Raw genomic sequence first — 22,500 nt, 5'->3', positions numbered from 1 at the left:
TGACGGACCTGTCCAGGATTGTTTGCTCACGGCCTTTGTTGAAAGTGTGCCGTCTTCTGTCGTTGCGCTGGCAGCTTCAGAACAGTCTGAATATAGCATTGATACTTTCAACCGAAAGTGAGTATATGACACTCAGCAAGTAAGTGAACACCTTTAAAGCGAAGTGTTTTTGTTTGTTTTTCTCCCTAGAGATTGGTTCCAAATAACTCCCTCTTACTCTCATAAACCGGCACGGTTGGCCTAGTGGTAAGGCGTCGGCCTCGTGATCGGGAGGTCGTGGGTTAGAACCCCGGCCGGGTCATACCTAAGACTTTAAAATTGGCAATCTAGTGGCTGCTCCGCATGGCGTCTGGCATTACGGGGTTAGTGCTAGGACTGGTTGGTCCGGTGTCAGAATAATGTGACAGGGTGAGACATGAAGCCTGTGCTGCGACTTCTGTCTTGTGTGTGGCGCACGTTATATGTCAAAGCAGCACCGCCCTGATATGGCCCTTCGTGGTCGGCTGGGCGTTAAGCAAACAAACAAACAAACTCTCACTCTCATGTCGTCTGTCTTTTGAGTACTTACGTCCCTTTACTTCTTAAATGCACACTTGGTTTTAATTGCACCAACCAGCGCTTTTTTTCTCTTTTTTCTTTTTTTTTCTTTTTTTGTGTGTAATAACCTGTCAATAAATGGCTTCATCACAAAGCAACGGCAACAAAAAGTATGCTTATCGTTATTACTGTAAGGTGCTCGGTGCAATGAAATCCACGCCCATCAAGGAAATGGAGAAGCTTACCACCATCCAACCCCTCTGTCAGAGAAGAGAAGCCAAGACTATGGTACAGGCCGAGAAGCTCAAGTGCCTACCCGACCACCCCATGAAGCACAGACTGAGCAACCTCACCAAGAACCGGCTTAAACGGAGCAGTTTTGTACACGAGAGCAAGAGACTTTCTCGACAGTACAGGGAAGTCCTTCCACAGAACACTCTACCTCTGACTCAAGAAGAAGAGGAAACCCCCAAGGCAACAGAGAAACCAGGCATCCAGATCTGCACCAGTGTTCCACATGTTACCTCAAGAGAAGATCAGAATGACACAGCTCGACAGGCACTCACCTTAGCCCTGATCGACGAACAGTACCCAAAAGAGGCGTGGATCCATGTATACACCGATGGATCAGCAACTAATTCTCATCCAGTTCCCTGGGGGACATACAGCTACATCCAGCGTTGCCACTGGCAAACACTGCACAAACCATAAAGCAGAAGCAGAAGCTCTCATGCAGGCCGCCTCCTTCGTTCAGGACTCCGCAGACCCTTGCTACCAAGTTGTCTTCCTCTCGGACGCCCTTTCAGTCCTTCAGGCCCTAGAGAACGACAAACTCCCACAGCTGGCCAAAGCATTACAGATGGTCAGACAAACCAGAAGAGTTGTCCTCCAGTGGATACCAGCACACTGTGGGATACCAGGAAATGAAAGGGCAGATGAGCTGGCAAAAGAAGGAGCCGTGGAAGACCAACCTGAAAACAGTGTCAGCTTTAGTGAGCAGAAGACAATCATCAAGGCATTGATGAGGCCAAGGACAAACAGAGATGACTACCACACAATGTCCAGAGAGCAGCAAGTCAACCTCATCAGGCTGCGTACTGGCCACAACAGGCTCAATGCTCACATGAACCGAAAGTTCAAGCTGGCGCCATCACCAACCTGTGCCTGCGGTCAAGAAGACCAAACAGCGGAACACATCTTACAGCGATGTCCCTTACTAGATGAGGAACGAAAAGAAGTGTGGCCGTCACCAACTCCCTTGCAGACCAAACTATACGGCAGTCGACAGGAGTTGGAGAAAACGACAACATTTATCACCAGTGCTGGACTGATTGCGTAACCTCTGCGAACGCCAAGAAGAAGAAGACTGTAAGGTGCTGGATACCTTATTGGTTGCAAAGTGCAATTCTAGTTTTCAAATGCCCTCGTGTGGCCCCGTTCCTGCGCCATTTGTGTTGATGTTGGTACCTTTGTGTTTCTAATAACCTTAACTTTTTGTATATACCATGCTAACTGTAAGTAATGCGTTAAACATTTGAGAATGGCCCACAAACACAGGCAATTGGTTCTACCAGATTAGGTACAGTATTTGAGTTGTCAACTGTTGCCAGCTTGTCCGTCTGTGCTGTTGTTACTCGCTCAATTGGCTACTGTTTTAAGTCTATTTCCTGTTAACATAATTATATCAACAAACCAATCATTATTGCCGTCATCTACAATGCACATTGTCCACACTATCTACACCATGTATGATATATTAACAACTTAACATACGTACACTGGTAGAGAAGCAGGAACTGCAACTGTTTTGACGATACTATTCAAGCTATAGGTTTCTTTTTTGTCAACATTATGTTCCATAACTAATACAACCAATGAATGAATTCGTTAGAAACAATATTTGAGAACTATGTATCTACTCATTGCCAAAATATAAACATCGTGTGGAATATCCAATTAAATATAAGAAAGTCGTCTAGATGGTGTGCATATCTTATTTTCGGAGTCATGACTAACGACTAAAGACTCAAGACTCACAATTTCCCTGCCCTTATCAGCACAAGGACAATATGACTGTTGTTGACAGTAAGAGTTTGCTAACTTGTAGTTTGTTAGAACTAATCTCTCAAATAATTCAGACGTTATCAATGAAATAAACACACAAATACAAATACAAGGATCAGCCTTTCATCTGTCCTTTTTTTTTGTTTGTTAGCTATTTGACGTGTGAAATAGAAGATATTGCCGTCACTTCAAATTATGTAGACAACTGAAACCTAACTAGTTTAACATGTAAATCACAGCAAATGAGCTGTATAGACTGAAGTATGAGGACTTGAGAGTTTGTGTGTGTCAATGATGAGAAAGGAAACAAATTAAATACTAACTTCCGAAATTAAATAAGAGAACGAAAATACTTTCAGTAAATGGTATGAGTGGATTTTCCGAATTAAAATGAGAGAAAACAATCGCAACACTGCATCCGTGTCATGTCATTTTAACTGTCTATGCCACTTACGGAACCGAACTAGACTGGCTGGATTCCACGAATGCAAACACTTTGGACAACATAGCCAGTTCACACCGCATAACGTTCAATCTAAGTCTTCAAATAAACAAAACACATATATACAGGGTGGTCCAAACAAATGTAGACAGTTTTGCGTGCCTGTCATTTCTGCTACAGGGCTCCCATCTATTCTTTTTCACCTAAAATGTCTCACACAAGCATGAAAGTTTAGTAAGGCACAGTTTTTTTCTTTGCAACATCATTTCTGGGCGTAGTTCAATAGTTCATCACATTCTCAATCCAAGCACCTCGTCTCTGGATTACGGCTGCAACACGGACATTGAAGTTGTTGATAACTCTGTCCAAGGTCTCGAGTGGAATCCTCCTGAGTTCACGAAGAATGTTCTCCTTTAGTGCTTGTATTGTCTGTGGATTGTTGTGGTAAACCCTTTCCTTCAAGTACCCCCAGAGGAAGAAATCTGGAGGAGAAAGATCTGGGGACGAGGTGCTTGGATTGAGAATGTGATGAACTATTGAACTACGCCCAGAAATGATGTTGCAAAGAAAAACAAACTGTGCCTTACTAAACTTTCATGCTTGTGTGAGACATTCCAGGTGAAAAAGAATAGGTGGGAGCCCTGTAGCATAAATGACAGGCACGCAAAACTGTCTACTTTTTTTTGGACCAGATCTGGGGACGAGGTGCTTGGATTGAGAATGTGATGAACTATTGAACTACGCCCAGAAATGATGTTGCAAAGAAGAAAAAAAACTGTGCCGTACTAAACTTGCATGCTTGTGTGAGACATTCCAGGTGAAAAAGAATAGGTGGGAGCCCTGTAGCAGAAATGACAGGCACGCAAAACTGTCTACATTTTTTTGGACCACCCTGTATATCACTGTGAGAAATTTCATATTCTTCATATAGGACCAAACCTTGTGTGCCGGTGATTTTTTTCTTTGGCGAATTTGGTTGCAAAAAGTGTATGTACATTTGCAACGAAGTGCCGCGGGTCAAATGCATTGATTTAGTCATAAATAACTTATAACAAAATACAACATTGTTATGAATGTGCACAGAAGAAGCAGCTAGATTTGAACGCGTCAGAAGGACGATTTGTATTTTGTTTCCGGTTATGCCAAGGACACAAATGTCGAACAGGGAAACACACTTTTAGTTTGAATAAATTAAAAAAAAACAATAATGGTTAATACGTCCAGCTAGGGAAAACCAGTGGAAGAATACAATACGTTGGAGACAGACGTCGTCAGTACATACTTATATTACTTTCAATTATTGAATGTTGAGCACAACATAGCTCTCACGGTTAAGGAATTCCTTGTGTGTGATACCTTCATTCAAAACCCCAAACTGATCTGGGCGATTTGAACAGTTATTGGTGGGAAGAAAGTTTGGTCTTATGGCATCAAACTAACATTTATGTTTGCTACCGTTTGAAGCGTGAGTTGTAAAACTATCGACGAAATTGTTTTAATTGGAGAAGATCAGAGGAAAAACATGTTAAAATTAATCTCTCTCTCTCTCTCTCTCTCTCTCTCTCTCTCTCTCTCTCTCTCTCTCTCTCTCTCTCTCTCTCTCTCTCTCTCTCTCTCTCTCTTTAAGTGTTATATAAAGGACAGGTTGGAAGAATAGGCTTTGCCTAAAACCTTTATCCTTTTGTAATAAAGTTCTGAGTCTGAGTCTGAGTCTGAGTCTCTCTCTCTCTCTCTCTCTATCTCTCTCTCACTCTCTCCCTCTCTCTCTCTCTCACTCACTCTCTCACTCTGTCTCTCTCTCACTCTCTCTCCCTCTCTCTCCCTCTCTCTCTGTTTATTCAGGAAGCAGCCTCTGGAACGCTCTTCCGGACGCACTGCGGCAATCCACCAACACGGATTCTTTTAGAACCAAATATTCTTTCCATTTAATGAACTCTATGAACAAATAAACTTGATTGGTATGTTTTCTTTGTATACAGTTGTTCATTATCGGAATTATGGTTTATTGTGACAAAATCACGAAGATTTGGCTCTGTAATACATTGTTTTGCTGAGCTAATGTATTGTTGGGTTACTTTCCGTTTATCTTCATTGCTTTACACCCAATTTTGAACACTACCTTATGATCTACAATGCTTCTACATAATGTGCTTCATGTACATAAACTTATATATATGTTCTACCATTAATGTTTTTATGTAACCTTTTTTTTTTCTTTTTTCTTTTTTCTTCTCCCTAGTCATAGTTATAGTAAAATAGTTTAGTCCCTCTTTAGGGCGAGGGCCAGATGCAAAAAAGCATAACTATGCTTATTCTTGTCACCCTCGAAAAATAAAGATTTGTCATTGTCATTGTCATTGTCTCTCTCTCTCTTTCTATATCACTCTCTGTCTCTCACTCTCTTTCTCTCTCTCTCTCTCTCTCTCTCTCTCTCTCTCTCTCTCTCTCTCTCTCTCTCTCTCTCTCTCACTCTCACTCTCGCTCTCTCAATCAAATATTGATTATGCGTCCACAGTGTGGGACTCTGCAAGTGCAAACACTTTGAAACACTTGTGCTCTTTACATAGACGAGCTGTAAAATTAATTCTTTTAAAAAATGCATCGCTCTCTACGTCTGATTATAAAAAATTAAAGATTCTTCCTATCAAATCAAGATTAATCTATAACAAAGGTGTAATGATGCATAGACTTATGTCAGGGAATGCACCTACATTCATTGCCTCAAATTTCAAACTGAATAATTCAATAAAACTAAACAAATTAATTACCCCAACCCCTAGAATTGACCTTTACAAATCAAGTCTTTCTTATTCTGGCGCCTTATTGTGGAACTCCATTCCTGATTTAACTAAAATGCAATTCAGTGAAACTTCCTTCAAAGAAATGTATATGCTGTTTCTCTTGGAAACAAGTAAATAATTATGTGATAATATTACATCATTGCTTGATATTCATAATGCAGTTTGAATGTCTTTCTAATTGTTTGACATGTTAATTATATACATTGTATTGTAATTAACTTAACTTCTATTTTTTTCTTGTTATTAATCGAGTTACCCTCAATGGGCGAGGGCCGGACGAAAAAAAGCATGAACATTTTGCTTATTCTGTTACCCTCGATAAATAAATAAAGTTCAAAAAGTTCAAAGTTCTCTCTCTCACTCTCTCTCTCACTCTCTCTCTCACTCTCTTTCTCTCACTCTCTCTCTCTCTCTCTCTCTCTCTCTCTCTCTCTCTCTCTCTCTCTCTCTCTCTCTCTCTCTCTCTCTCTCTCTCTCTCTCTCTCTCTCTCAAAAGCAACTTACGTTTTTGACTGATCTCAACGCCTGTTTTTGCAATCTTCTGTTTGTTCCACATAACTCCAGTCAGTTTCCATACTTCAGATTCAGTCTCCTCAAACGGATGTGACACTGAATATTCTCCTGAATGTGAGTTCCAGTTGCAACCGGCAGTTGGGTAATATGATCCATTTTGTAACGTTGTTATATAGCAATAAGTCCTATAATCCGATATGTTACTTTCTCTTGCAACGGTAACGCGGTGCACGGAGCTGATGTCATGGGTACAGGTGTTGATGACGGAAAATGTGAGCGTGAAGCGCGACTGTTTATCAATACTGCAGAGGCTTTTGAAGAATACACCTGGGGAGAATAGAACGAGGAGTGACTTAGTTTGAATTGATCAATCCACATTTTCTTCAACAGCGGTATCATATTTACATTTACAACGAAGTGTGTGAAGACAGTTATCCTACTTACACCGTTTAGCTTTATTTTAAAAGCAAATTCCGATTAAGAAGAATAAGTTTTATTCATTGCATTAATTTCCACATGTAAATAAGGCATGTCTCCTTTTTACGATAGCACAGTTATTTGTTTTTGGATTTAAACATTTATTGAAAAATGTCTTACATTGAGGTGGCGCAAAATTGAAATAAAATGTGCACGTGTTGTCACTAGAATGTAAACCATTACGAGTTATAATACAGCGCAAATGAATATTCTTCAGTAATACAAAACAACGTTTTGACGACTGTGATGCTAATTAATAAAAACAACAGTTATGTTGTCATCATTTTGAAGAAGCTAGTATTAAATCAAAAACAGGGTACCCGAAACGTTAGTTAATAAATCAGAGTGTTTTCAACATAACAAAACAAAACAATATACTTACAAAAGCCATCACAGTTGTAGATCGACAGAGTAATTATGGAACAACCAAGCACGACGAAGAGCTGTGAAGAAAACATTTTGTCTCACCAAAACCCAAGTAACCCTTCGCTGAGAGTGTCCATTCTTTGCATGTGTGCACGCAAGACGGGTTTTAAGTTGTGTTCTCTGATTATGGTTAACTATGTAATCATATAATTCAACATCATTTCAATGCAATGTTCAGAGGTATATATTTCCGTTTGCAATACGGACGGAAACCTCTACTCTTCTGAAGTAACAATGCACCTGAAACAAACAAACCAACACAGCGTCTTTATCAAGAGTAGTTCAACCTGCCAAATGTTTGTTTTTATTTTAAAAACAAATTCAAATGGCCACGCGCTGTGTTCTCGCTGGCTTAGAATATCGTGTTCATGTGCCAATGCGCCCAAAACGTTTAAAGGTAAGTAACTGCCTTTCGTTTTTGTAATCGCGCAGACTTTGAGCACATTCGATTGGACATTATACGATTCGATTTTTGAGCAATGGTGATTTGCGAAAAGTACATTAGTATTGGTCTAGCTGATTTTGACACTTTTTGAAGAAGGGCATCTTCTTCTTCTTCCTTGTTCCGGTTGGTAGCCAACATCCACAAGGACCATTATTCCCACTGTTGGGTTGAAGAGAGGTCAAGAACCAGCGACAAAACAAAAGAAGAAGGGGGTGCTTATTTACCGGTATCTGTCTAGACCAATCCGACTGCCATAGCGGAACCCGGGGTAAACCCCGATTGGCACAGCTCTGGACCTCGTTTACCCTCCCTAAGCAGGAGGGCGTTTATAGTGGAGGGTTGTGAGCTAGTTTGGTCCGTGCTCAAGAACACTGTCAGAAACCCAGAGGAACGCTTGCTGGCTACATGTCTTGAACTGACGCAGCAGTGGTACATTATAAGATGTTTTGTGGCTTGCTGACTGACAATCATTGTGTTGGTCCGAGGGAAGCAGATCGTCTTCAGTTTCATATGTATCGACCAAGGCCGAAGGCTTGTTTAAATGTTGGATTTTTGAGAACAAAGAAAACCTTTTTTTCTCTCGAAATACTGAAAAAAACGACTGTTTCATTTTTACTCCACTCTGTGTGTGGTGTTGAGTCAGAAGAACCACCTGTCATGATTTTAAAGATGCTGACAGTGAATAAAACGTAAGTCTGATACTTTCATTGAACCGAGCACGCCTCTCGACGCCCTCTTGAAAAAAAAGAGCGTTCCTTTCATGTGGCTGGGGTCTGTCGCAGTCAAGGCACTGTAAACCCCTAGCGAAGCACAATTCGGTCCTCAATTACACACACTCGTACCTAAAGTGTGGATGGTTACCTAAGAGGCGGCACTGGGTGTAGTGCCTTTCTAGTGCACTTGCACTACAACAGCACTGGGTGCAGTACTCGCTCCGGCATCGAAGAATTTTGCACTAAAAAATGCACAACATTTGACCTATTTCGTCGCCTATAGAGGACGGAAAGAATGTCATTTTGAACATTGTTATGACATTCTTTCCGTCAAAAAAGTCAATTTAACGGTGTTAAATGAAGCGAGCATCCACACAATTAGGTTGCCATCCAGAGTTTAGGTTGCCATCCACGTGTGGATAGTTGCCTTATGGTGATTTAGGCAACCAAACCTGTGGAAACATGGGTACACACACACGCACACACACACACACACACACACACACACACACACACACACACATACACACACACACACACATGCCCAAACACACACAGACACACACAGACACACACACACAGACACACACACAGCCTCGGACACACAAACACATACCCCCCCTCCCCCCACACACACACGTACACGCACACTCGCCCTCCCCCCCCACACACACACACAAACACTTCCATCTGAGAGAGAGAGAGAGAGAGAGAGAGAGAGAGAGAGAGAGAGAGAGAGAGAGAGATTGAGAGAGAGAGAGATTGAGAGAGAGAGAGAGAGAGATTGAGAGAGAGAGATTGAGAGAGAGAGAGAGAGATTGAGAGAGAGAGAGAGATAGAGGGAGAGATTGAGAGAGAGAGATTGAGAGAGAGAGAGAGAGAGAAAAAGAGAGAAAGAGAGCGAGAGAGAGAGAGAGAGAGTGAGGAGAGAGAGAGAGAGACAGAGACAGAGACAGAGACAGACAGACAGAGAGAGAGACAGAGAGAGAGAGAGAGGCGATGTGTACTTCGTCAGAAACCCTTGTATTCTTAGAACTTTTATTGTCAGCTCTTGCGACTTCTGTCTTGTGTGTGGAGCACGTTATAATTATGTCAAAGCAGCACCGCTCTGATATGGCCCTTCGTGGTCGGCTGGGCGTTAAGCAAGCAAACAAAAAAAAAGTCAGCTCTAAAATTAGTCCGTAGATCTTGCTGTGACTAATTTAACATTTGCATATCCTTGAGTAGACTTTTCGAGAACTATAACGTCATTCGATTTGTGGGTTAGGTGAAAGGGGTCGGTGTACCTTAGTTCCTATATGTTATGTGGTGTTGTTGCTGCTATTCAGTTTGCCTATGATGATCTCCAAACATGACGAACACCAAGAATATATCGACAAGTTTGATTGTTTTCGTGGTCTTGTGGATATTGTATCCGTGTGCGAACTTAACATCAGCACAGCCAGTCAGCTGCACAGCTGTGGTGTTTGTCGAAGGAAATAACGCTTCTGTGACATGCAATTTTCATGAAGATATTAATGCCAGTAGACGTCATTTTAGCATTATCTTCGTTGCAGCAGACAGAACAACAACCAGTGCAAGTATGTCAGTTTATATATCGTGTGTCTGTCTGTCTTTGTGTATGCCTGTCAATGAACGTTTCTGTTTCCTTGTTTGGTAGTGTGTTTGTGCGTCCTCGTTGTGATACTGATTCCAAAAGCAATGTTGGCTGACAGTTACCAAGAAGTAACCTAATTATCGTGTTTGCTCGTTCCTTTGTTCTCAAATCTTATCACATGGCCAAAAGCAGAAAATCAATGGTAACTGCACGTAAGCGATACACAACAAGATCGCGGGGTGGGGGGGGGGGGGGGTGCGTGTTTTAAGGATCGTGGGTGTTTAGTTCAAGGGACGATGTAAGGTTAGGAACATTACATTCGCATGGCGCAAAGCCAACTCAATATAGCTTATTTCACTCTAGACATAGTAAGAAGCGAAAACGTACTAACAACACGTTTTAAATCTCAGGGAAAATGGTGCTGCAGTGCCAGTGGATATTTCCCCTGAAACCGGATTGCATGGTGGATTCAAAGTATCGCTTTGATTACGTTGTCAACGACAGTGTTACTATTGGCATCCCCCACGTCACCGAAGAGGTTGCTGGCAACTATTCATGTCAACTCGTCCCTCCAGATAGACCGACAGAATCATGTGAACTTCAAGTAAATGGTATGCTTTTGTTATCGCGTTTTCATTTATGTGCCTGCTTTTCTGTCATTGGCATAAATGCGCACACTCAAAGGAACGTACGTGTATACGTGTGTTTGTGTGTGTGTGTGGGTTTGTATATATATATATATATATGTGTGTGTGTGTGTGTGTGTGTGTGTGTGTGTGTGTGTGTGTGTGTACCCATGTTTCCACAGGTTTGGTTGCCTAAATCACCATAAGGCAACTATCCACACGTGGATGGCAACCTAAACTCTGGATGGCAACCTAATTGTGTGGATGCTCGCTTCATTTAACACCGTTAAATTGACTTTTTTGACGGAAAGAATGTCATAACAATGTTCAAAATGACATTCTTTCCGTCCTCTATAGGCGACGAAATAGGTCAAATTTTGTGCATTTTTTAGTGCAAAATTCTTCGATGCCGGAGCGAGTACTGCACCCAGTGCTGTTGTAGTGCAAGTGCACTAGAAAGGCACTACACCCAGTGCCGCCTCTTAGGTAACCATCCACACTTTAGGTACGAGTGTCTTCTTCATGTCTGTGCCTGCTTTTCTTTTATTGGCATATACACACATAGGAGCCTGCTTGTATGTATGTATGTGTGTGTGTTTGTGTGTGTGTGTGTGTGTGTTTGTGAGTGGGTGTGTGTGTGTGTGTATGTATGTGTCTGAGTGTATGTATGTGTGTGTGTGTGTGTGTGTGTGTGTGTGTGTGTGTGTGTGTGTGTATGTGTGTGTTTGTGTGTGCTGGTGTGTGAGTGTGTGTGGTTTTGTGTGTGTGTGTGTGGTTTTGTGTGTGTGTGTGTGTGTGTGTGTGGGTGTGTGTGTGTGTGTGTGTCTGTCTGTCTGTCTGTCTGTCTGTCTGTCTGTCTATTTATCTGTCTGTCAGTCTGTATTTTTGTTTGTGAGTCTGTTATTTTACTAGTTTTTCTTGGTGTTTCGCTCTCAGTCTCAGTCTCCGTCTCGCCCACTATGCTATGTATTTCTGTTACTTATTGCCTGACAGTGGAGGTCTGGTGTATGTTCTTCATACGTGGGCAATATCAAATTTCACATTTATGTCGAATGCCACACACGTATTTGCAGTAGAAGGTGCAGGTGTAACTCGAGAAAATTACTCCCACCATATTTTTACTCCGGAGTAAACATTTCGTACGAAACTTTTACTCCCTTTACGAACACATTACTCTACCCTAAAGCCTGTCTTACAATGTGCCGAATATCCTTACGAATATGAACATGTTGTATTCGGTCCAAAAAAAAGACGAATGGACAGGAAAAAAACAGAGAAAAATCGAATGGTTGCGACTGCTTGCGAATGTATACCGATCATTGTGATTGTATACGAATCCATATACGGATCTATCACGAACGTTGCGAGTGGCCTTGCGAGTGTTGCGAGTGCTTGCACACATTTTACGAATAAAACGAGTATGCAATTCGCATTGTTCGTAATGTTGCTCTTACACTCTGGCGAATTGCCCTTACGAATAGAATTCGCCAATAACTCGTAATGATCGGGACATGGTCGCAAGACATTCGTAAATGTTCTTAACAATTCGCCACCATTCGTCTCTGTTTGCGAACATTAGCAACATGCTCCTAATATTCGCAAGGAAGTCATATTCTGAATGTTTCGCAACGTACTCGTAAGTATTCGCAAACCATTCGTAATCATCGTAAAGGTATGCGTAACGCTCGCAAGCATTCGTAAGGATTTTATTCGTGCACATTTTGCCAACATCTTGCGAATGGTTGCGAATTCATTACGAATGTCTCAGGAATGTGTTGACCATTTCTTCCCAATGCATAAGAATGTTGCGAAAGCCTTACGAATGCTTGCGAGTGACTGCAATTGCTTGCGAATGTTTTGAAAACAGTAAGAATATCTTGCAAACGTCTTGCAACTAAACGGCGATTTTGATACGTATGTATTCTCAATGATCGGAACACATTCGCAAGCACTCGCAACCATTTGTAAGACATTCGCAAGGATTGGTAAGGCTTCCAATTTTCTATATTATTCATGTCCATGTGTCTATTTTTTTGCCGAATACAACATGTTCATATTCGCAAGGATATTCGGCACAATGTAAAGACAGGCATAACGAATGGTTGTGAATGGCTTGCTAGCGCCACGAATACATTGCGATGATTACAAATGTCTTGCGAGTACTAACGAGTACGTTGCGAAATAAATAGCAATATGACTTCCTTGTGAATATTAGGAGCAAGTTGCTATGTTCAAAACAAGAGACGAATTGTAAGGAATAGTTAAGAACATTTACGAAAGTCTTGCGACCATGTCCCGATCATTGTGGATTATTGCAAAATGCTATTCGCAAGGGCAATTCGGCACAGTGTAAGAGTACCTTAACACGAGCAAATTACTCCCCACAATAGGTTTACTCCGAGTAAAAATTTCGTTCGAAAATGTTAACGAATAAGATAAATAGATAACGCGCATAGTGCTTTTAGTTATGCGCTATAGAAATCTCCTTAATAAATAAAATAAATAAATAACGAATAAATTAATCCACCTTAACACGAGCAAATTACTCCCCAAGACAGATGTACTCCCGAGTACAAATTTCGTACGAAACTGTTACTCTCCTGTCCCTTGTCAGTCCAGTTGGTGGAATGGGTGGAGGGAGTGGTAGCGCGACATTCCGTTTGCGCGAGATCCCATATGGGCATTTTCCCATTTCGCCCCCACCCCATTGTTGCGACATTTCACAAGCCACGCGTCATTTTATTGCTGTGTAATATGCCACCAGCACCACTTCCCATTTTGGCGCCATCCCGTTTCGCCGCTAACCCATTTCGCCCCATCTTGGTTTTGCGACATTTCACATGCCCAGCGTCATTTTACTACCGTGTCATACTACTAGCCCCTATCCCTATTTCGCGACATTTCACAAGCCAAGCGTCATTTTACTATTGTGTCATACCATTAGCGCGATATCCCATTTTGGTGCCATCCCGTTTTGCCGCCGTCCCATTTTGCTCCCATCCCTTTTATGCGACATTTCACAAGCCAAGCGTCGTTTTAGTATCGTGTCATACCAATAGCGCGCCATCCCATTTTCGCGTCATTCTACTAGCCAAGCGTCCCTTTACTACTGCATCATTCAACTATAGAGAAATTCCGTTTGCGCGACATCCCATTTCGCCGCCATCCCATGAGTACGTCGTGCAAGACGAACGTTCACCGCAAACTATAAACCCGGGAGTAAAAATGGGAGTAAACATTTGGGGATTACACATTTGTTGGAAGGACTAACTTTTTCGTTCCTTGGGGAGTTCTTTTTTCATACGAGATTTTTACTGGGAGTACAAATGTCGTATTACACCGGCAAGATATGCCTACGACTGTTAGTTTAAACGTATCAAGTGAGAGTATGCTGTACTCGGGGAAAGAATATACATTGAGACGATGTGGAATGACACGCAAAGAAATATGCGTTCTCTTTTCTGTTCTTCTTGATAAAGTAGGGACTGTGTATTAGTGTTCACCGACACAGGTAAGAAAGGGGAACACTTTTAACATTCCACAAGGGCCACCCACATTGCAACAAGTTCATAATATGCAAGTTAATGTGTGTGTGTGTGTGTGTGTGTGTGTGTGTGTGTGTGTGTGTGTGTGTGTGTGCGTGTGTGTGTATGTGTGTGTGTGTGTGTGTGTGTGTATGTGTGAGTGTGTGTGTGTGTGTGTGTGTGTGTGTGTGTGTGTGTGTGTGTGTTGCACAGGCCTTCTCAATACAACGACCAACCCGTACACATCAACGACATCTCAAAACGCAGCGGCCACCGATGTGAAAGGTATGATTGGATCATTATAAATAAATCGCATAAATAAAATAAAAATAGAAAAATAAAATAAAAATCCCTGCGCTTAGAACTGTACCCACGGAATACGCGCGATATAAGCCTCATATTGATTGATTGAATTATCTGAAGCGTGATTTTGCTGGTTGCTTGGTATGGATGTTTAAACATCCCAACAAAACCTTAAACAAAAATAATGACGGAACTAGGTTATTCAGTGTGTGAGGAGGCTCAGTTTACACCGGAAATTGATGACAGTAAGTGTGGGAATGAAGGCCTGCGTGACATCATCATGCCTTTCTAGGAGGCTACCCCTGCCTAGTACTTTATACTTGAGGACGATGACGTCAACATTGGTCAGGCAGAAATCGTGTCATATAAATAGGTCAACAGCCTCGTCATTGACGATCGAGTGAGGAGACTGACATCTGAATTAGTTGTCAATCACACCGGGTGTATGCTTCAGAGGACCTACGGTGTGCGACAACCAGTTTCAAACAGACCAGTCAGATAACTATACAGCCAGGGCAGATAGCACCCACGACTGACAGTATGCAGAGAACCAAACATGAAAACAAACGCTGATTAACTGTGCCTTGTGGGTTCTGTTTTCCCTTTATTTTCACTTTTATTTTTTCTTGAACATGAATGTTGATCCTCATTTGGTACCATTTTCGGAAGCGTAATTAAACTCTTTTTCTTCAGATCTTGGCCCAACAAAGCCATGGATTGCGTTGAATGACAAACATGTGTGGCTAAAGGTCAACCGGGAGACTATCTTACCAACAAGTCAAAGGAGAAAGTAAACGATCTTAACAAAACAATGGGTGGAACAGCAAACACACCAACATACTAAAAGACATCGACACTTTTACTTTTAGATTGATGCACTTGTACACATTTCAAAGGTGTGTTTACTTGAGATGATAGTCTTACTTATTTTCCTCCTATTTTTTTTTCAGGCGGATATGTAGTGGCTACATTCATTCTGGTGTCTATCGTTGTGCTGATGCTCCTCGTAATCCTGTTTTTGCTGCGAGAGAAACTACCATTCAAACAAGCCTTTGCAAGGTAAACCAACTGAGGCAAAAGCGCGGGGGTATAAGTGCTATCCGTATTTGGTACATGTAATACAATCACAAAGCTTACTCGGGCTTGTTAAAACAAACTTTATTTTTAGAAGAAAATGTGTCCGAGTTGCCTTTCGTTACACACACATACACAAACAATCACACGCACGCAAAACAGAGTGTATTAGAGGAAGAGAGAGAGAAACTCACTATTGCCTATTTCGCGGAATAAGCACATATTCAGCAATCATCCTCATCGCTTGTAAAATCACACACGCAGTCTTTTTGGCGAATGCGTCTGACTGGGGTCATCGACTGAAACCGGTCGGTAACTGAACAACATTTCCTTAGCAATATCAAAACATAAACTAAACACACACTATCTGCCTTTACCACCACAGCAGAATACCAACATAACTGTGTACTTGATTTTAGTCCAAAACAGGAAAACTGACATGAAGTGTTAACAGAATTGAATTATTTTCAAGGAACTACACAACCGCGCATTAATTAATCGCCTGCGTAGGTAGACTGATTGAGTGAATATGATTCGATCAAACTTTAGCACAAAAACACCTTTTTCTTTTAAAAACAGAAGAAAGGAGGAATAAAGAGGTTACACACCTCGTCTCAGTGATTATTAAAAATAACGGTCTCAGTTCGCGGTCATGAAAAAGCTTGCTGAAGCTCGCATTTTTCATGATCCGCAAACTTCGACCATTATTTTCAATAATCACTGAGACTCGGCATGCAACCTCTACATACAACTGTAACATATGGTATGTGGGTCTATTCGGGCATACCGTGCATAACTTTGAGACCCAGAACGTGGTCAAGGAAAATGGTCATTACATTTTGGCGTGAGATGCGAACTGACAAATCGCATGGTATACAGTTTCGTTTGGCTGGCAACACTAAAACTATATTTGTAGACAGCTGTGAGATAGTTGTGTAAAGCTTTTGGCTATTTATGTCGTAAACTGCAACAAAAGGGCATCGTTGCTTCAGGAATGATGTGACTCCCGCGCTGCCCCTTTGATACTTAGGGTGATTTGAGCCACTGTTGTTAATGATTGCATGTGGATCTCTTTAAAACTTTGTTTTACTACTTGGACGTTTTCCACCTGATGTTATTCGGGTTCTTTTTATCAACTTCTACAGTTGCTATATTCCTGCTGTCTAAAATGTAAGTGGTCAGTGCAACACTTTCTTCTTGGTGTTTCTGTCATTTGGAGTTTAAAACCTTTGTTTTCAAGTTGAACGTTTTCTGTTTTCAGATGCTGGTGTTGTCATAACTGCCAGGAAAAGCGACAGAGGTAAGTTCTGTTCATTTGGTTATGTTTTCTCAGATCATGAGCAAAGGATGATTTAAAAAAAAATCCACAATCATTATTCAATTACGATTATTGACTTGCAGGTGTGAGATACTATCAAGGCTGTTATTTGATCAAAACGTGAAAACATGTTTTGGTTTCACGTCCCAAACAAGGGATTTACAAATCTTCACTGACAAAAACGGCATTGCCCATATAAAAACAAGAAATTCCTCCGAGGTAGGAAAAACACCCCCGTCCTTACCATTCTCACTGCCACCAACTGAGAAGGTTATTTCCCTTTGACCATTAATATGTCCCTCTATAAGTCCTTGTAGAATCTTAATCCACCAATAACTCCCTAACCGTGTGTTTGACTGGTCCCAATTTTTGTAAGGACCGTCTCAGGAATGTATAGAACCTGTTCACCAAGTTTGGTGACGATCGGTCCGTTCATTCTTGAGATCTATATGCGTACACAAACACGCAAACACACAAACACACAAACAAACACATCGACCGAATCCTATACACACCCCAATACCGGGGGTGTAATAACATACAGCACGTTTTGCCCTGCAGTCCGGACTGACAATCTAACAGCGAACGACAAGAAGAAGATAAGAATAACATTAGAAAAAACAAACACGCACAAATGTGTGTTCTGTGTAGCAGACATATAGCATCAACTGTTGAGATTAGTTATCTGAATAAGACATTATTAAGAGTGCAGACGCATCTGAGCTTCAACATCAGCAGCTGTCTGAAGCAATTGATCTCTGATTGTGTGTGCGTGTGTGTGTGTGTGCGTGTGTGTGTGTGTGTGTGTGTGTGTGTGTGTGTGTGTGTGTGTGTGTGTGTGTGTGTGTGTGTGTGTGTGTGTGTGTGTGTGTGTGTGTGTGTGTGTGTGTGTGTGTTTGCGCGCAATTCTGATTCAGGAGGACATATGGACCAACTGGGGGTGGTTCTCCACGGACAGAGTAGACTCAGTAGGTGAGCGGCGAGCCAGGCGGTCAGGCGGTTCTTGTTAAAAGAAAAACAATACGAGTTTACTGTGCAGATTGACTATAATCAAGAAACAAAAACAGTATTTATGTCTCTGTCTGTCTGTCTGTCTGTCTGTCTGTCTGTCTGTCTGTCTGTCTGTCTGTCTGTCTGTCTGTCTGTCCACTAGAAAGGCCACTAGGTCGATGTGCTTGTGAACCTCCTGTTTTGTTTAAATTAAATATTTTTATTGTCGTTATTATTTATTTTGGAACGTAAGCAGTCTATTCGTTTTGTTGTTTTTGTTGGTTTATTTGTAAATGGACTATTCGTCTATTTTTATAACTCAACACCGAGAGCGTCAGGGCACCAACAAGATGGGCAAAAAACCCAATGATGTTTAAACACATTCAATATGTAAACGTAAGTATTTAAATTAAACACGCAATTATGTGTTTTTAAGTAGCACATAAATATGTTTAATAAACAGGACAACATGGTGTTTACCGAAAGAAATATTTGGTTGTGACTGTGCAATGATGATGTACGGTATGAGGTGTTGACACGTGTGTACGTATGCAATTGCAAGCCTTGACATTTTCAATCCGTCGAGTTTTTGGGTTGGTCGAAAATTAGCATATTAGTGTACAAGGCAAAGTAGCCAATGTTTTGTATGAAAAACGTAATTATATATAATAAAGCAACATATGCGACCCTCCACCACGGAATGAGTCGCTTGTCACTAATGCATGTTTTTTGCATTTCTACATTTTCTAAAGGATTTGTTCATGCTCTACCCAGTGTTGAAAACCGTTTTACAAAAGAGCAAACACTTTTCGAGTTATTAGCCTGTGAATGAGGTAACCCTCAAAACTAGAATGTACGTCCGTGAAAATAATAACACACATTTACGTTATTAGCCTTTATGTTCCGAAGACAATACATCGGCTCATTTGAGAAACAAAAATCCAGTTTTAAATCGTGATTAGGACGTTTTACTGATTTATTACTAACATTAAAACATGTTCCCTTGTAGTGCATTCATTTGCCTTGTGTTTAAAGGCTTACTAACTTACTCCCGTGTTTACAAAGTATAGTTTGCCCACAATCGATGTCAAACGCACCATAAGACCATATAATGACGATATGTCGTCATGCGCGGACCATATACGTGCATTTCAGCTTGTTCTAGCCTCTGAAAAAGTGAGGATGTCAACAACGACACGGAGTTCTCTCCCTTGCGTCAACAGCGCATGTGTTGCCAAATCTATAAATAGGACGATCCAGATCAAAATGAAAATTAACATATATCAACATTGAAGGGGTCCTAGACCACAATATTTTGCAGGGAGCTTAATTTAGCATGTCTCCAGCTGTTGGTAAAGCAATTAGCGTGTATAGTCATCGAGTACATATGGCTTTAAAACTATCATTATTTACCTCGCATAAACTGTACAATTTGTCTGTGATACATCATATTTACAACTCCTTATGTATAACTTGATTATTGTGTCTTCTTCTTCTTCAGCGTTCGTGGGCTGAAACTCCCACGTACACTCGTGTTTTTTTGCACGAGTGGAATTTTACGTGTATGACCGTTTTTTACCCCGCCATTTAGGCAGTCATACGCCGTTTTCGGAGGAGATTATTGTGTCAGAAACGTTCTTTAGGAAGAAAGCGGTTTTTTTTCGACTCCGATGACATATGCGTACTGCTTCAAACAGCTCCATGTTCGGTGTGTTTTTGACTCAGACGGTATTAATTACACTCCACAGAGACAGTTAAGTGTGCTACATACCAGTAAACCCCAAAACGACGTCATTGAAGGCAGCAGGTTCACTCGGCGTGACCCGTACTGCTCCTCGCTTTAATGTCAGGAAACAGACATATCAGACTGTACCCCTTCCACGAATGTGAACAAGTATATGACGGGTTTAAAAAAATGTTTTACCTTGCAACCGCAATATACAAACAATGTATGCAATGTTGTGTCTTTGAGGCTGATGATTTACGGTCCAATTAAGTTCAAGACTCATCCTTTGAAAAAAAAGTGTAGGTTCTTCATGAAATAACTTAACAATGTGCAGTCGTGTCTCCAGTTTTATTTAATTTGTTTGTCAACAAGTATACAGACACACACCCCATAGCGTACTCAAATTATTATTTCACTGAAGCTGTGTACTCTTGAGAAGTGTGTTTCCCTGGTGAGAAGAGAATAATGTTCACATCTCAATGTGAAAGAAACGAAAGGAATGGTGAACAAATCCAGTTGCAGAGTCTAACCTGTGCGCATGGTGCGAACATTGAATGTGTAAAGAGACTGGTAGAACTACCTTGGCACCATCTCAGACACAAACTGAATGCAAAAACAAATACAGACTTGTCAACCCATGATAATCCACAGCCTTTGGCTTTTTTTTTTATAGAGCTGACCTTTTTTTTTGTCTCCCAGTATGGCAATCTGAATGAAACAGAGCCGTGGTTGCCATAGTTGTACATATTTTAACTAACGTTTTCCTTTTTTAATCAATCAATCAATTAATCAATCAATATGAGGCTTATATCGCGCGTATTCCGTGGGTACAGTTCTAAGCGCAGGGATTTAAAAAAAAAAAAATTTTATGCAATTTATATCGCGCACATATTCAAGGCGCAGGGATTTATTTATGCCGTGTGAGATGGAATTTTTTTAAACAATACATCACGCATTCACATCGGCCAGCAGATCGCAGCCATTTCGGCGCATATCCTACTTTTCACGGCCTATTATTCCAAGTCACACGGGTATTTTGGTGGACTTTTTTTTATCTATGCCTATACAATTTTGCCAGGAAAGACCCTTTTGTCAATCGTGGGATCTTTAACGTGCACACCCCAATGTAGTGTACACGAAGGGACCTCGGTTTTTCGTCTCATCCGAAAGACTAGCACTTGAACCCACCACCTAGGTTAGGAAAGGGGGAGAGGGGGAGAGAAAATTGCTAACGCCCTGACCCAGGGTCGAACTCGCAACCTCTCGCTTCCGAGCGCAAGTGCGTTACCACTCTGCCACCCAGGCCTAAAGGAACATCATAACACGTAAATGCATACCGTGGTATTTTACAACACGGCGGCTTTATGCTCGATTACTTCAGACAATACTGTTGCTTCGTAAATGGAAAAACTGTGTCCCACGATATATGAGTCAATACCCCTAATTTGAATCCAAACGTCTAACTTTTGTAAAGATTATATAACTACGAAAAGCCATGCCATGGGAAGTGTTATACGTATCACATTACATTTCTGTTGTGTTGGTTTTAAAGATTCATTTCGTATGCACACACACACACACACACACACACACACACACACACACACACACACACACACACACACACACACACACACACACACAACACACACACAAAAACACACACACACACACACATACACACACACACACACACACACACACACACACACACACACACACACACACACACACACACACACACACACACTACATATTGTTGTACCAAACCCATGATTACATGTATATCTTTTTTATTTTGTATGTATTGTTTTATGGTTTTTTTTATAATCTGTTTTGATTTATACAAGGTTTTATTCAATTGGACGTGGTGCAATAATAAAACAAGAAATAGTAGGGACACGAACTCAATTTGTTTTGGACTTCCTTTTTGTATGCCTGATGAGAACTTACGAGGTCGAAATCCGGGTAGCAGTCGACAAAATAGCAAAATGGACCTGTTTCACTCACTAAAACCCGCTACTAAGGCCCCCGTCACACAGCTCAATGTCCTTACAAAGATCATGCCGATTACTCCGATCTGAACATTTTTTTTCCAATCGGGGCATATCGCCGTCAAAATCCAGCACATGACAAATTTGAAAAAAAAAACTACATCACGACTGTACTGCGCCACGACCCGGCTACGCTTATTTTGTACAGTTCAAAATAAGCGTAGGGAGAGCGTGCAGCTTCCCGACCTAGCAGATCCCACCCCGACCAAACCACGCTCATGGAAATCCTCCCACGTTTAGCCCACGATTGGCCACGCTCTCGGACACTTTTCCATCGTAGAAGAAGCGGCGTCTATGTGTGACGAACGTTCGGCGAATGTTACACCGTGCCTTGTTCGGTGTATTAACTAGCGGCGAATGTTTCGGTGACACCGGTCACATGATACAGACATATCACGTGAGAAGACTCGTGATCTTCTCAACATATTATTTTCACTCTTCAAGGATGAAGATACACAAATATTCAACCAATGGACAGTCAATTGGCCTAAGGTTAAAGATGACGCGCTGCAATGTTTGCAGGAGTGAAATCGGCGAACCTTGATCATTGCAGCTGCAACCCACAAAAAGGGGAATCCCCTGATTTGATAATGTAGTGCAAAATTCGCCGAACCTGGCTAGTTCGGCTTAGTTCGGCTGTAGTTAGTAGCGAGCTTAAAGGCACAGTGCAGCTCACAGCCTTCGTGTTGCGGGTTTTTTTGCAGCTGAGTGCATTTACAGTTCAAAAATCCTCCTATGGTAGTAAAACAAACCCAAAACTACCCAACGACGACATCTGTGAAGCTCGACAGTTTCTTGTTCACGCGAGGGCATAAATTAACCTAGTTATTACGTGGTGTTTGGTCGGGAGTTCGATTTAACTGAGTGATT

At 41.4% G+C, this 22,500-nt stretch overlaps 2 long non-coding RNA genes across 2 annotated transcripts in view; both read left to right on the top strand.

The window, feature by feature from the left end:
- Positions 1–22,500, top strand: part of LOC138972959 (uncharacterized) — a 281,386-nt gene that overhangs the window by 66,990 nt on the left and 191,896 nt on the right. The gene's annotated exons all lie outside the window — the stretch shown is intronic.
- LOC138972935 (uncharacterized) lies at positions 9,658–21,487 on the top strand. The gene is made up of 6 exons (XR_011457818.1): positions 9,658–9,998; positions 10,426–10,626; positions 14,379–14,450; positions 15,419–15,527; positions 16,804–16,842; positions 17,778–21,487. It is a non-coding gene; the product is annotated as an uncharacterized lncRNA (long non-coding RNA).

This window comes from Littorina saxatilis, linkage group LG8 (assembly GCF_037325665.1).
Source record: "Littorina saxatilis isolate snail1 linkage group LG8, US_GU_Lsax_2.0, whole genome shotgun sequence".
Taxonomy (NCBI): Eukaryota; Metazoa; Mollusca; class Gastropoda; order Littorinimorpha; family Littorinidae; genus Littorina; species Littorina saxatilis.
Note: the sequence above shows the minus strand (reverse complement) of the source record. Positions and strands in the feature narration are given on the sequence as shown.